The following is a 14,931-nucleotide window of genomic DNA, read 5'->3' on the forward strand; positions in this document are numbered from 1 at the left end:
TTATCTTTACCTTTGTGGGCTACATTTCTTTCACTTGCAAAATAAGTGGATGCCTGCAAAGACCTACACTCTTTAGATTTTTGGGGGGCACCTGGGCGGCTCATTAGGTTAAGTGTCTGACTTCGGCTCAGGTCATGGTCTCACAGTTTGTGAGGTCAAGTCTCACTTTGGACTGTGTGCTGGCAGCTGAGAGCCTGGGGCCTGCTTTGGTTTCTGTGTCTCCCTCTCTCTGCCCCTCTCCCTCTAGTGCTCTGTCTCTCTCTTTCTCAAAAATAAATAAACATTAAAAAAAATAAATGCTTTAGATTTTTAAGTTTCAATGTCTGTAACACAGAGGATTTAGCAATTTAAGGATTGAACCTCCAAATTCTGATTTTTCATGGCTATCTGAATTTCAAGCATGCTGGCATATCATAGCCCTCCCCTTAAAATGTACCTGATGTATTTTAGAGAACCCAAATTGAAAATATTTAATGTACAAATAGAGTCTTGCTTTAACTGTGGTGACATGTCAACAAATATATAATCAGTTGAAAAATATACCTGGGCAAATAAAACCAAAGTTTTATGGCAGATTCTGAAAAGTAGCTTGGAAGAAATATAGTACAAAATTTTTAAGATCATCCCTAAGTTATATTATAGAATTCCAAATCATTCGATTTCAGATTTTTTATAACATATTTTCTTTTAATAACTTGAGCTAACAATTTATTGAACAATTGCTATGTTCCACTAAAATATTCTATTCAATATAAATATGGTGACAGTAACTTTGCTTTGTTAGTGTTTCATGATGCATATTTTTACCATCTGTTTATTTGCAACCCAGCTGCAATTTTACATTTAACTTATATCTCCTATAAATGGCATATAGTTAAGGTTTTGCCAAACATTCAATTTTTTAGGAGTGTTTAATTCATTTACCTGGATTGTAATAACTGACACTCACTGGCTTTTCATTTCTCTGTTTCACATACATCCTTTATTTCTTTACTCTGCTTTCCTGTCTCTTTTGGGTTCCTCAAGTGTTTTATTTAATATATTCTCCTCTATTAGCTTTCTAGATATATATTCTTGTAATTTTTTTTAGCAATTATCCTACAAGTTTAAATATGCAACCCTGACTTTAAAAGTCTATGTTAATATTTTTACCACCTCCTAAATAACAAAAGAAACATTTCAGCTTTACAACTGTTTTTTACTCTTCTATCCTTTGTGCTATTGTTAACCTATTTTCTTTCTTTCTTTCTTTCTTTCTTTCTTTCTTTCTTTCTTTCTTTCTTTCTTTCTTCTTTCTTTCTTTCTTCTGTGATGTTACAAACTCCACAGGACTGTTTCATTACTGCTTTAGACAGTTGATATCTGCTTACATTCACTCATCTATTTACCCTATCTGGTGTTTTTTTATTTCTTCCTGCTTCCATTAGGGATCATTTTCCTTCAGCTTGAAGAATTTCCTACAGTATTTCTTGGAATGGCTATTTGCTTGAATGGGATTCATTAATTCTCTCATATTCAGTTTGTCTAAAAAGGTCTTTCTTTCTCATACTGTTGAAGAATATTTTTGTTGGGTATAGAGCTACAGATTGGAAATTTTTTACCCCTCTTATTACTTTGATGGTGTGATTTCATTGTCTTCAGACTCCAATAATTTATAATTATAAGTTAGTTATTAATCTTATTGTTTCTTCTTTGAATGCAATGTGTCTTTTTTTTTTTTTCTGACTGTTAAGACTTTTTCATTGTCTTTTAATTTTTAATAGCTTAAATAAAATGTGACTATGGGGGCACCTGGGTGGCTCAGTCGGTTAAGTGTTCGACTTCGGCTCAGATCATGATCTCACGTCTAGTGGGTTCAAGCCCCACATCGGGCTCTGTGCTGACAGCTCAGAGCCTGGAGCCTGCTTCGGATTCTGTGTCTCCCTCTCTCTGCCCCTCCCCCCCCTCGTGCTGTGTGTGTGTGTGTGTGTGTGTGTCTCAAAAATAAATAAATATTTAAAAAAATTTTTTAAATGTGACTATGTAGTTCATTCTGCTTTTATGTATCGTTGAAGTTTACTGGGCTTCTTGAATCTGTGGGATAATGGTTTTTATAAATTTTAGAAATTCTTGACCATTATCTATTCAAACATTTTCTGTCTCATCTCCTTCTGCAACTCTAACTACAGGTTTTATACTTTTTGATTTTTTTCATATTCCTCTTGTTCATTCTATTCTTTTTTTCTCTTTATGCTTTAATTTGGATAGTTTCCACTGACCAGTTGTGAATTTACTAATCATATCCTCTGCCATCCTAGACAGCTGTTTGAATATTTGTGTTTTGTAGTTCTAGGATGTCCACTCGATTCTTTTTCTCTACTATCATTATTAGTTAAAATTCTAAAATTTCTTATGTTTTATCTATTTTGTCAATTTTCCCCACTATTTTCCGTAGCATGTTAATTATAGTTATTTTAAACTCCTTATACATACACTCCAATACCTACATTTCTGCAGGTCTGTTTCTACCCATTTTTTTTTTCTTGATTATTGCTCACATTTTCCTGCTCCTTTTGTGTCCAAGGATTCTATACTGAACATTGACATAAAAGAACCATAGGATCTCCATATGATACTCTCTACCAGTCGGAGTTTCTCCTTTCCTCTGTTACACAGTGAGGAGCTGGTCATTATAATCCCATCAAGGATTGGTTGAGTTGTGATTGGATTTCAGTTTTAGTAAGATTTACTCCATCCAGGTTCTTAAGCATGGCCCTGACAAGCTTTTGATTGTCTCAATTTCCTCAACTTTTAAAGTGTAACCTTTGCATATTTTGAATTTAGTTCTTTAGCCCCAGACTTTATGCAAGTTAAATATTTGGCAAATGTCTTGAGGAGGAGATTGGTTGTGTATTTAGGCTCCATCACTACTTGGACTTTTTTCTCTAAACAGTTAGTGGTGACCAATTCATTCTGGAACTCTCTTGGTTTTAATACTTAAAGGTTCACATTTTGGGAGCCCCCTGAGTCCCAGATAAACTAAGACAACAGGCCACACTTACACATACTGCAAGAGTGTGGGAATTTCCACTTTTCCTTTCTCACCCAGGCACTCCTGGGTCTCCTAAACCCTCTTAGAACTCAGCAAATTTCCCTTATGTTTGGGACTCTTCTATTTTCTAGTTTATCATGCCAGCTCTAGACTGCCAAAACCTCTGCTGATTTATCTTTCCTCCATAAAATCCCTCAATTTGGTTGAAGTCCAATCCTGAGGCCAATCCTAGAATTTGCAAATGTCTCCAATTAAGAAAACTACCAGAGACCATTCAATTTCCTATTTAGGGATCTTTCTTCTCTGAAATTTTAGTTTAGTTCCCATTACTTTGTTCTTATAGCTCTCTTTTGTTTTTAAAAGTTTATTTTTGTAATTTATCATTTTTCCTGATTATTACAATGGAAGTATTTGCCTGCCATACCCTATTATGGCCAACCTTGAAGCAGGAATCCATAGATTATGCCTTTTAATATGTAAACTTGTGGTGCTGTTATTATCTCTGCTTTATAAACAGATCAGGGAAGTTAAATGACTTTCACAGGATCATATAGCTTGTAAGAGTCTATCCAGAATCCAAACTAAGACTGCAAAGCTCCGGTGTTTTTATTCTATAAATTACAATAATACCATTTTAAAAACTAGGAAACCGAGGTTTAAAAAACTTAAACTTATTTTCCCAAGGCCTCAGAGAAAATTTGAGACAGAGCCAGGATTAAACCTCAGAGCACCTGACTTGGTCCAGAGCTCATTTCAGAGCCACATAAGAGGACATCGAGATATAAAGAAACTGGTACTGTTCTAGATATAGGTATTATACAAAGGAAAAATACATGCAGTGAAATTCATACATCATTAATTTCCATCTTTTATGTGCAGAACTTCACTCATTTATACTGTGTACACACTGTCACATTTTATCCAAGGGTTGATATCACCTAAAAATAACTTCAACAAAAATTCTGTTAAAAATGTATGTTTTTTTTGAGAAATGTCAATAAATAAAATATAGTTTTCAAATACGCTAGCTGCAATGGCTTTTTAACAAGTTGAGTTGCTTTTCCTCACAAAAAGACACAGGGGAGGTGGAGCTCTTCTAAAGGGAAGTTACTAAGAATGCTGATTTGAAATCGTGGTAGGAAGTAGGGGAGAATCTAAAGGTATTCTTTAAGAGTCTTATTTCTTTCAATTAGGCCTGTCTGGTTCCTTTCCTGAGAGTCTCTTTCTCCCTCCAATAAAAGAACTATCACCATAGTGACTGAGGAAATGACTCCCTTTTTGTGGAGGTAGAGAAAGACGATGTCAGAATGATGGAATTTAAATAAGAACAGAAAATAGTCACTTGCTTCCAAACATCTCTCCTGTTTTGGCTTGTTATGTTCTCTGAAGAGTCCACTATTAGGGCTTCTCCTTTAGACTAATGCCCAATATTGGTAAAGTTCCTGTTTAAATGGAAATATTTCCCAGAGTGGGTACATGAATAGGAATTTACTACACAGCATAAGGTAAGTTAAGGAGTCCTAGGGAGGAGATCCTGATGAACCAAAGGACAGTGTTGCCAACCAAGGCAATATTAGGATCCTAAAGAGCAAGGGTAACTGATTCTTCCTCCCACTCCTTCCCAGCATCCATTGCCCTAGTGTGATCCCCAGAGAAACCCTTAGCCTCAGATAACTCCTCTATATGATTTATAGTCCATATACCCAGGAATTGCAGGAGTATCTCACAATAGTTGTTTAGATTAGCCATAACCATGCACTGTGTTAGGAACTCAAGGCTGGGATATGATAAGGCCACCTCGTTAGTGATACAAATTCACATTTGGCCATCTATTCATTTCTTCAACAAGTTTCTATGGAACACCAATCACATGGCAGGCATTGCTTTAGGGGCTTAGAATATAGTGATGAAAATGACAGGCATGAGTAATTTCCAGAAGCTCCAATAACTAGGAATAGTAGAGAATTACATGTTGGCCAGAAAAAAAATACATATAAACAAACAAAATATTATAAACAAAAAAAACATATCTACTAGCATCCAATCTGTCACAGATATTCTCTGAATTCTAAGATATCCTCAGACCATATCTAAAATCTCAGCAGAGAAGTGAACAGTGCAGAGCACCTGGGTGGCTCAGTTGGTTAAGCATCTGACTCTTGATTTTGGCTCAGGTCATGATCTCATGGTTTGTGAGTTTGAGCCCGCATCAGGCTCTGTGGTGACAGCATAGAGCCTGCTTGGGATTCTGTCTCCCTTTCTCTTTGCCCTTCCCTTGCTTGTTCTCTCTCTCTCAAAATAAAAAGTAAAATAAACTTTAAAAAAGTGAACAACACCTTGCATGCCTAAGGAAGGAAGGCTATTAGCATTCATCCAAATCAGTGTGTTAAAATGTCCCTGTTTCTCCAAGGAAGCCCCAACTACCTCAGCAGCTGTATTCAGACAGCAGAAACCTGGCTGCCTAATCATAGGTGTGTGCCATTCAGTCTCTATCTTAACATGGTTCCATAACATGGTTCCAATGCAGTTCTCATTAGTAAGTAAAAAGAAAAGGGTGGGGGGACAATACACAGGGATGAGGAAGTTGCAGGCGTTCTAGAGAAGAAAGATAATGTAAGCAACTGAGGCAGAACAGTGTGTAGTACTTAATGAATTATTGGGCATTCAGAAGCCGCTGTGACCTTTGAGAAAATTCACCAAATTTCTAATCTTCAGAGATATGCAATATACTGACTTCCTTTCACAAGAAATCTGTAAAAGTCAAGACGTTCTCCAGACTCATAACAGAAGAGACCCTTCCTCCTTGCTGGTTACTTCTCATGAGAACTAACCAGTCACCATTAGAGATCAGCTCCAGCATGTCCTTCCACATTACTATGACCACTAGGAGGTGCTGAATTTCATTTTCTTCTGTTCTTGTGCCTTCTGAGTGTGCATCTCCATTTGTGTAGAGCGACTGAGTGGTAAATATCAAGTCCTTGACTTTCTCAGACCTACGGGGCTAGTGTAGAAAAAATAAAAGGGCTCTCAATAGTTTTATGCTCCTTTCTTAAGCTGACCGTTCTTTTCTGTTTGGAGTTCTATTGCCTGGTATACAGAGAAGTAATAAAACATGGCAGAGCACAGTACAAAGTTAAGATATCATACATCCACATTGGTGTGTATTTTGAAATGGTTCCATGAGACTCAGAATTAGCCTCAAACTTCAAACCTGAGTTCCCTTCTCTTTTGCTGCAGCTTAAATTATCACCCTCGCATTTTGTAAACAGACTCAATTTTCCCTAGGAATATACACAAAGTGTGGCTACAGTGCCCAGCATCAAACTGTTTCAGTTAAAGTCCTAGCTTAAGAATTTACTAAGTGTGTGATCTTGGGGAAATCACTTCCCATAGTATGTCTCAGTTTCTTCATCCATAAAATGGAAACCAGTAATCATCCCTATCACATACAATTGCTTTAAAGATTAAACGGGAATGAGCTTTAAAACTCTTTTCACAGAGCCTAGCAAATAGTAAATACTAAGGCATGTTTGTGGCTATATTTATATATGTACCTATGCACATACAGAGCTATATTCTGCATAAGTGAAGCTCAAGAATTTTGATCAAGAACTTGAGTCATACACATACACACAGTATGTGTCCATATATGTGCATGTGTGTAGGAATAGAAACATACATATATTTTTTTAACTCAAGTACTCAACTTCATTCCTTACCCAACATTATGAGACATGTTTACCATGCCTCACCACTATGCACCAAGCACAGCATGGCCCTAGGGAAAGTTAAACCACTGGCATCTCAGTCAAGGAAAGCCAGGTGAACTTGGATGGAACAAGTTTATGAATTTCTCTTCTGCTTCTAAATCTCTGAGTCTTTTGCCTGTTGGGTTATCCCTTATTTTATCTAATTTATTTAATTTGCCCCTACCTGGGGCATTTCTTTCTTTCTTCCAGAACTTGTTGTGGTATCACCTTTAATGATAACACACATTCTTTCCTGCTGATTCTCCATATACCCTCTCTATATGTAGCATCCAATCATACATTCCTATTAAGAACCCTCCCACAAGTCCATTGGGATCCTGTGTCTGCTAAGTCTCTGGAAAAATGGGCCCCAGTGGGCTCTCAGCTTTGCCCGAGCTCTGTTCTCCTCCACATTCCTTTTGCTTCCTCCCTTGGTGTTCTTCCCACAGTATCCCAGGCCTCTCTCCATGTGTACATCTGTCATCAACTTTTTTGGTCTTACAATTGTTCTGTCTTCCCAGTAAACTTGTGGCTCATTATAAAATTAGCATTTCCTAAACCCACAAGCATGAATGTCCATGTGAACACCCACATATTCATACACACACAGAACTTTATTTTAGAAGCCAACTGGATACAGAATACTTTAAACACGGAAAGAATCACAAACTGTTTGTTTCTTCTTTGTGTGCTGTAGGATCCACACATAGGTGAAGCCAAATCAGAAAGTGGTGACTTTAACATTTACTTTGATCATAGACTCCTTTAAGAATATTATGAAATTCATGAACTCTTGTCTTCAGAAAAATGCACATATGCGTGAGACTTTGTATATAATTTCAGTGGAGGTGGGTGAGTTTAGGTCTCATATGTCTTTGGACCCCAGATTAATAATCTCTGCTATAAAAGGATGCATTAGGTGCTATAGCAAATAAATAAATAAATAAATAAATAAATAAATAAATAAATAATAGTGCCATTTATTGAGTCACCACTATATAATGCAAGTTTCTGATTTTTCTCAATACCCCTTCAAGTTAACTATTACTGTTTCCATCTTGTAAATAAAGAAACTAGGGCTCAAAGAAATCAAACAATCGATGTAAAGCAATTTATCTGACAAATAACAGACCTGGAATTGGTCTAATGCCTGGCCTTTCCTCCTGGTCCATTCTGCTCTCTGGTGTTTGGCCCTCATACAGGCTTCAAGTTGGCACTATCAGCTATCCAAGCCCACTGTGTACTGAGTGGCATCACAGTGAGGTCTCTGAGCTTTTATAGGGTTGATTCAAATTACAAGTCTTAGTTTAATGCCATGAGGATGACTAAAATTAGCTGCAGATGGTTCCATACTAGCTGTAGTCATTAGCTCTGACATGCCACTCAGATCAGGGTTGTATGTTGTCTCCAGAGCATCTTAGACAATGCAATTCCCATGCATCGAACCCTCCACATAATTTACACAGGAACAGCCTTGCATCTTGGTTTGAGTTTTCCATAGACTTGTCTCAATAGAGTTGGGAGGCTTTGATGCAGTGCTTAATTTTCAATGCCTATTGTCTTTTTAAAAAAGAGCACGCCAAATGTAGCCCGACACGCCTTTGAAGTTGTCATCATGTCAGCATTCTGACATGTAATGACCATAGGATTTGCCTTCTAATTTTAACTATTTCTACTTGAGGAAGGAAATTTACACAGTGGGAAAATATGTTGCCCTTTGCTTTGTTTCCTTTTCTTCTGGGGGAGAGTTATTCATGTGTGTCTTGAATACAATAAGAAATAGCACACGCTACTATCAGGATGTTCTCGGAAACATTATTTTGAGCTTTTATTCTCATAGCTGGATTCCACTGTAATTCTCACGTGGCAGGAGTAAACTATTAATAGGATTCCAACTTTTTTTTTTACCAGTAGACCCCGGAGAAGTCTCCTTTGCCATGTGAGTGAAGGGCAGATTGGATCTTGACATGACACATCGATTTAGTTTCCAAAACAGTAACTTTACTAAATAAATCATTTCAGCGCTTGATTGTTATTTATACATGCAAATCTGGTTTTCATTTGTTGGAACCGGACAGGAGGAAAGCTAATAATCTCATCAAAAACTGAATATTTTCCATTTTGGAAATGGCACAAAGTTCATAATCACATGACCTGAACTCTGCCACGGGCGGGTAAATCAAACACCTCCCTAGTATGTCCTACAGACATGCAGAACTGAGATAGGAGGACTCTGGGGGAGTTTGCAAGCCAGAACCTCAACTGAGGCCAATGACTATTGGCCTTCCTCCTAGCATCATGTTATTTGTCTCCTGTGGTGATATCCCGAGAGTAAGAAAGTGGGCAAAGGTGAGAAGAAAAAACAGATAATTTAAACTCTTGAGCATTTAGTTAATAGCATGAGCTTCAAAATAAATTAAAGGAATTGAATTTGTAAATTGGGTTCCTCTCACGGTAAAAAATCTGATTATATCTGGAAAAGGTTCCAACTTCATAAGCAGGGATATAAAGGCTCTGGGAAGATACGTCTATCTTCAATAGTTCCCACACTGTCATGAGAATCCACCAATAATCCCTTGTTGTAAGCATTGCCCTCTTTTTGATAATTCTCTATGAACGTGCAAATAAAACACCCAGTTCCACACACCTTGGGTGGGTTCTCTGTCCATTTCATTCCCTTTGATTCACCTTATCTTAATTTTGGTGGGAAGGAGGTCTTCTAATAATGCATCATTTGTGCTATGAGGAAGCAAGAGAGAAAAGTTCATGAGTTTATTGGTACCAGTTGTTACTCGGATACTCTGAAGGTCCAGAGCAAATGAGGCTTGTTGGCTCAAAGAACAAAGATACTAATCTGAAATGGGACTGCCTATGACAAAGGGTACTGGGACATGGTTGGGAACCTGGGAGAGTGTAAAAAGGATGGAGAGATAGAGAGAGAACAAAGGAAAACATCAAAGGGCCCATGAAGGGCAACTTGAAAAAAGTAGAAAAGTTACTTTTGCACCCTTCTCTGAATTCCAAGTGTATGTGTCATTGACTATAAGTAATATCTTTGTATCTTTCCTGTTGGTGGACCTACCCTACATGCCTTCCAGCTGTTACAGGGTGTGAAAGCACTGTTACTTATTGTAGTATGTGTCTTCTCTTCCCAGACAGTTCTCATCTCATGGGCGAAAGCTCAGCAAAGAGAGAAAAAAACAAAAGCCATAAAGAGGGGTGTGAAGGAAGCAGACATTCCTTGTCTAAGTCAAACTTTGGCCCAAGGCTGGCCTCATTTAGAAATCTGAGCAAAGATCCTTCTTTTCCAAAGCAGAAGAATAATTTTCTCTCCTCTTGGAGAAGTCTTTGGTGGGTTGATTCCAGGATTTTGGGGGAACTTTCCACCTTTAGAAAACCCATTAGATATCAGACTATAATTGTAGTTTCCAGGTGTTCACAAATCCAGATTTGTGAGGAGATGGTTACATGGCCCCTGCTTGGAGAGCTTTTGTTTTTTACAGGGAACTGAAGTAGGCAGGGTAGCTTTTGTATGAATACCAAAGATGGTGGATGCTTGGGGACCCCTTTGGCAGTGAGATTTGGGACTTCAGAGCAGTGTCCTCTCATCTTCCTTGCATTTGTGTGTGTGTGTGTGTGTGTGTGTGTGTGTGTGTGTGTGTGTGTGTGTTTGCTTGATTTTATATTGCTACTTTCAGTTTAATTTGTTCCAGTTCTAAGAGGATTATGCTTTTAGTACCATCCTTGTGATGATTAATGTGTACTAATTGTTCTACCTTTGAATCAGGACTCTTTGGAGCTGTCTAGGCAAAATCTCCCTTTTGTAGGAGGCAGGGCTGATGAGCAGGAATCCCAGGGGGACCTCTGCACTGCTTCAGGTTGATGTAAGGAGAGAGATTAAACAAAGTGCGGAAAGTAGCTTCCTTTTTGATTGTGCCCCAATGGAAATCGTGTTGTCCCACACATTGTATTAACTATTCTGGTGGCTTAAAAAATAGAATCAGTCTGAGCAGTTAAAGAGGCCCTAATGAGAACTTTTACAGCTATGGGGCTTGCTTTTGTCATATTACAGAAAGTAAGGCTGTGATTTGTCACTAATTTTCATTCCTGTTGCCTGGCTCAGCCAAGAGACTGGTGGCCTAATGAGCAATGTAAATCAAATCCTCTCTGCCCATGCAGTCTCAGGTGGGTGAGGACAATGAAGGCGCGAGAAGGAAAAGACCCGAGGAACGATGACAGTGGAGGAATAAGGCAGTGTGAGATGTCCCTTGCTAGGGATAAATCTGGAGATCAATTTCTTTCAAGCTTTTGTTCCAGCTTCATATCCCTACAGGCATTAGGTAGAAAATAGATTGAATTTTTAGAAGGCATATTTAAATTTACTTCAAAGATCTTTAAGTGTCATTCCACAAACATTTCCTAAATTTGCTCCCAACATGCATGTAAACTGCTACCATTGAAGAAAAGGAAGAAAAGGAAGAAGAAAGGAAGATTAGGGGAAAGAAAGGAAGAAAGGAAAAACTGAGCAACTTTACAATTTCATAAGGTTTTCTTTTAACAGAATAATTACAATTTTAGTTGTCACTCAGACAGGTTGAATGACATATTCTAGCCAGGTTTTTGAAGCTGGCAGCATGTCAGGAATACCTCAGGAACTTTGTGAAAGGTAAAGGTCCCTGGGCTCCAAACCCATCCCCCATTTCCTACCCATTCTCAGCTTCCAATACAGGCATAGTGTAGGGCTCGGGAATTTGTTAATTTACTTTTATTTTTTAAAGGGCCCTAGGTAATTTCTAATGAAAATTAGTGACAAATCACAGCCTTGCTTTCTGTAATATGACAAAAGCAAGCCTCATAGCTGTAAAGGTTCTCATTAAGGCCTCTTTAACTGCTCAGACTGATTTTGTTTTTTAAGCCACCAGAATAGTTAATACAATGTGTGGGACAACATGATTTCCAAGTTGTAGATAAACAGAGAAAAGGTTGAAGCACCTTTAAATACATTCAGCTCAATGAGTGGGTTCTAGGGCCTTCTGCCATGTGTCTGTGTTGGCCTCGGTAGCAGATCTAAAAGAAGCAGAAAAGATGTTGACAAGGTCTTCCTGTATGTCTCTCTTCACAATCAAGGAAAAATATTTCCAAAATATTCCCATGGAAATCATGGACGTTGTGGAAGAAGTAAAGAATATCTCAGATGTATCTGTGGTTCTCTGAATTTAGATATTTTAATTGTGGGGGGAATGTCATTCACAAGACGAAACTAGATTCATTGTTTATTGATTTGCAAGGAAAACTAGGGGCCTATGAATTTAATATGGCAAAGACAGGGGTCAGAAACAAGGATGGCCAAATTGTCCTGGTTTTCTTGGAACTTCCTCTGTTTTAAAATGAAAAACTGTGGCTATCTTGGTTTTAAAACTGAAAGTCTCACATCTTGGGAAGTCCCTCAGTCCAAAGTAAATCAAGACAGTTGGTCACCCTACACAAGACTATCCAGATCAACATGGTCAAAAATGGGTCTTTTCTATGACACAACCAGTGAATTCACACTAACAATTGTCTGTGTGACTTTTTGCCTGGATTAGTTGGCTGTGGTTTTGATTCTACTGACTGATCAGCACAGAACAAATGGTCAAATACCTTGAGAAGAACGCACTGAAGAGTGTCAGAAGCCCTAGGCAAGAGCTCTGATGTTGCCTCTTCTTGCTGTATGATCTCAAGCATGATTGGTGGGCTTAAATTCCATCCTTTGATACAACATCCATACAAACACGTAAGCATGGACATTGAAATTTTATAATATACATGGAAGCACATTATAATCTTTAAAGCTTCCTACGAGTGATTAACTGGACACAGATCATAAAGCCAGAACCAGAGCAGAAGGAGAATGCTCTCCCTGGAACAGACTACCGGAGCACAAGGAACACCGTTTGTAATAGATCAGGACTGCAGGCCCAGGATATAACTAATAGCAAGGTTTCCTTAAACACATTCCTGGAGCTGGCATCCTCCTTGGTTTAAAAAGTCCTATTTTTGTCAGGTGGGTCTGGGTCCAGCCTGAGGGGACAAATCACAATTGGACCAAGCCAACCATGGAATCCCTATTACTCTTTCCTAGAGACTGATGTAGTTATTTCATGTTATCCATAGCCAGTGAAACATAGGAATAGACTGCTGCTTGGGGCAAGTTTGCCTTGCCTAATAAAAGAGATAGTAGAGCAAGTGGAAGCCCTCCTTTCCTCACCTTCTTGCTTTGGAAGTGAGAATGCAGTGATGACTGTGGTCACCATCTTGAACAAAGAAGAGAGACAATGCTGAGCATCACATCACTGAGGGGTAGAAAGAGCCTGGGTCCTTGAGAACATGGTTAGGCCGTTGACCCTGATCGTCTCTAGATTTATTGCTAGGTGAGATAATAAATATCCTAATCTTTAAAGCACAGCTACTCAAAATGTCAATCATAAAATAGTGCCAATCTATGGACTATTTATTACTGATTCATGCTAAATTCAGAATTTGGGAGCATTTATAAATTTCGCAACAGTTTGATGGAGTAATTTTATGTCTATTGAATCTAAACAAAAGAATTTTGAACATAAATATCTTCTTATTTCATTTTCTGTTAATTCATTTTATCACATTTTACAAAAGTATCAATCCATGATATACTGGAAATTAGAGGAAAAAATGAACTAGTTGTTTGTCCCAGATAGTTTGAGAAGCATTGCTTGAAGCCAGTTTTCTGCAAACTCTGAGAGCCACTTTAGCCCAATGCCTTCTTTTATATATAAAGTTTTATTGGAAACAGCCACACCTTTGTTTTCATATTATCTATAGATATATTTATCCTATAATGGCAGAGCTTGTCAATCCTGACAGACATCTTATAGCCTACAGAGTTTAAAATATTTACTATCTGGCTCTTTACAGAAAGAGATTGCAAATCCTTGAGTTAACCATTCTCAGGTATACATTCTCTTGCTTTCAGTTGAAGTAATTCTAACTTACATATTCAGTTGACCTTAAACAATATGGGGTTATCGTGCTGATCCCCACACAGTCAAAAAAATCTGGGTATAACTTTTGATTCCCCCCAAACTTTACTAACAGCCTACTGTGAACCAGAACCCTTATCAGGAACAGAAATACTTGATTAAGACGTAGTTTGTATGTTATATGTATTGCATACTGTATTCTTACTCTAAAGCTAGCTAGAGAAAAGAACACTTTATTAAGAAAATCATAAGGAAGAGAAGACATTTACAGTACTGTACTGTATTGAAAAAAATATTCGCATGTAAGTGAACTTATGCAGTTCAAATCTATATTGTTTGTCAACCATAGTAAATTAACTTCTCTAGGTCCCATTGTGCTCATCAATAAAATGGGATAAAAGATCACATTGGTTTGTTCAGAGTACTGAATAAAATAATACATACAAAGTTCTCAGGAACGTTATACGTTATACGTGTGTACGTTATAGTAAGCATATAACATGTAAAAAGTTCTCTTGTTTCCCTGCAATCACCCTTTGATTAAGAGGCTACTGTGTCAAAGGTCAGGAGTTTCTATACACAAATCATGGGATATAGTAGCTCACTGATACTGCGTTATCATTCACTGCTGTCGGTTGGGAAAACTTCATCAACAGCTAGGAAGTTTGACCCAGTGGTTAAGAATAACACATGGACAATAACCATTGACTAGATTTTAGGGATAAGTACAAGTCGTTTTAGTATTGCCTGGTTCAAGGTTCTTAGGACTTAACGTAATAAAAAAAAAAAAAAACCCTTCTAAGCAAAGAGGAAAATGGGCTGAGAACTCCACTTTTACTTTTTAATATTTAATGGAGGATGATTCCCTGTGTTCCCATGTGCTGTATTTCAAGGCTGCACATTCTTGAACTGTTACTGGTAACAGGAAACTAATGTGATTTTTTTTTTCTTTTTAGGAAAGCTAACAATGATTTCAGAAGTGTGTGTTTGTTATCAGATTTAGGGCACTTGTCACATTTTGGCCTGAAGGCAAGCCAAGGGAGGGTTTGAAAAAATATCCAAGAAACGTCTTCATTGCTCTTTCTCTCTTCTAATTAAAATGCAGTTCGTCTTACAGATTCCAGAGCATTTTGGATTTGTGGTTGCAAGCATG

The 14,931-nt window shown here is 37.8% G+C and overlaps 1 long non-coding RNA gene across 2 annotated transcripts in view; it reads right to left on the minus strand.

Annotated features, from left to right (window-relative positions):
- Window positions 1–5,767: 5,767 nt before the first annotated feature.
- The window catches only part of LOC122240499, a 48,978-nt gene continuing 39,814 nt past the window's right edge, over window positions 5,768–14,931 (minus strand). For both annotated transcript variants that reach the window (XR_006220311.1, XR_006220310.1), the window contains 2 exons: window positions 9,428–9,519; window positions 5,768–6,032 (listed from right to left, as the gene is read on the minus strand). This is a non-coding gene — a long non-coding RNA (uncharacterized LOC122240499). The remainder of the gene's footprint in view (window positions 6,033–9,427; window positions 9,520–14,931) is intronic.

Source organism: Panthera tigris, chromosome A1 (assembly GCF_018350195.1).
Source record: "Panthera tigris isolate Pti1 chromosome A1, P.tigris_Pti1_mat1.1, whole genome shotgun sequence".
Classification (NCBI taxonomy): Eukaryota; Metazoa; Chordata; class Mammalia; order Carnivora; family Felidae; genus Panthera; species Panthera tigris.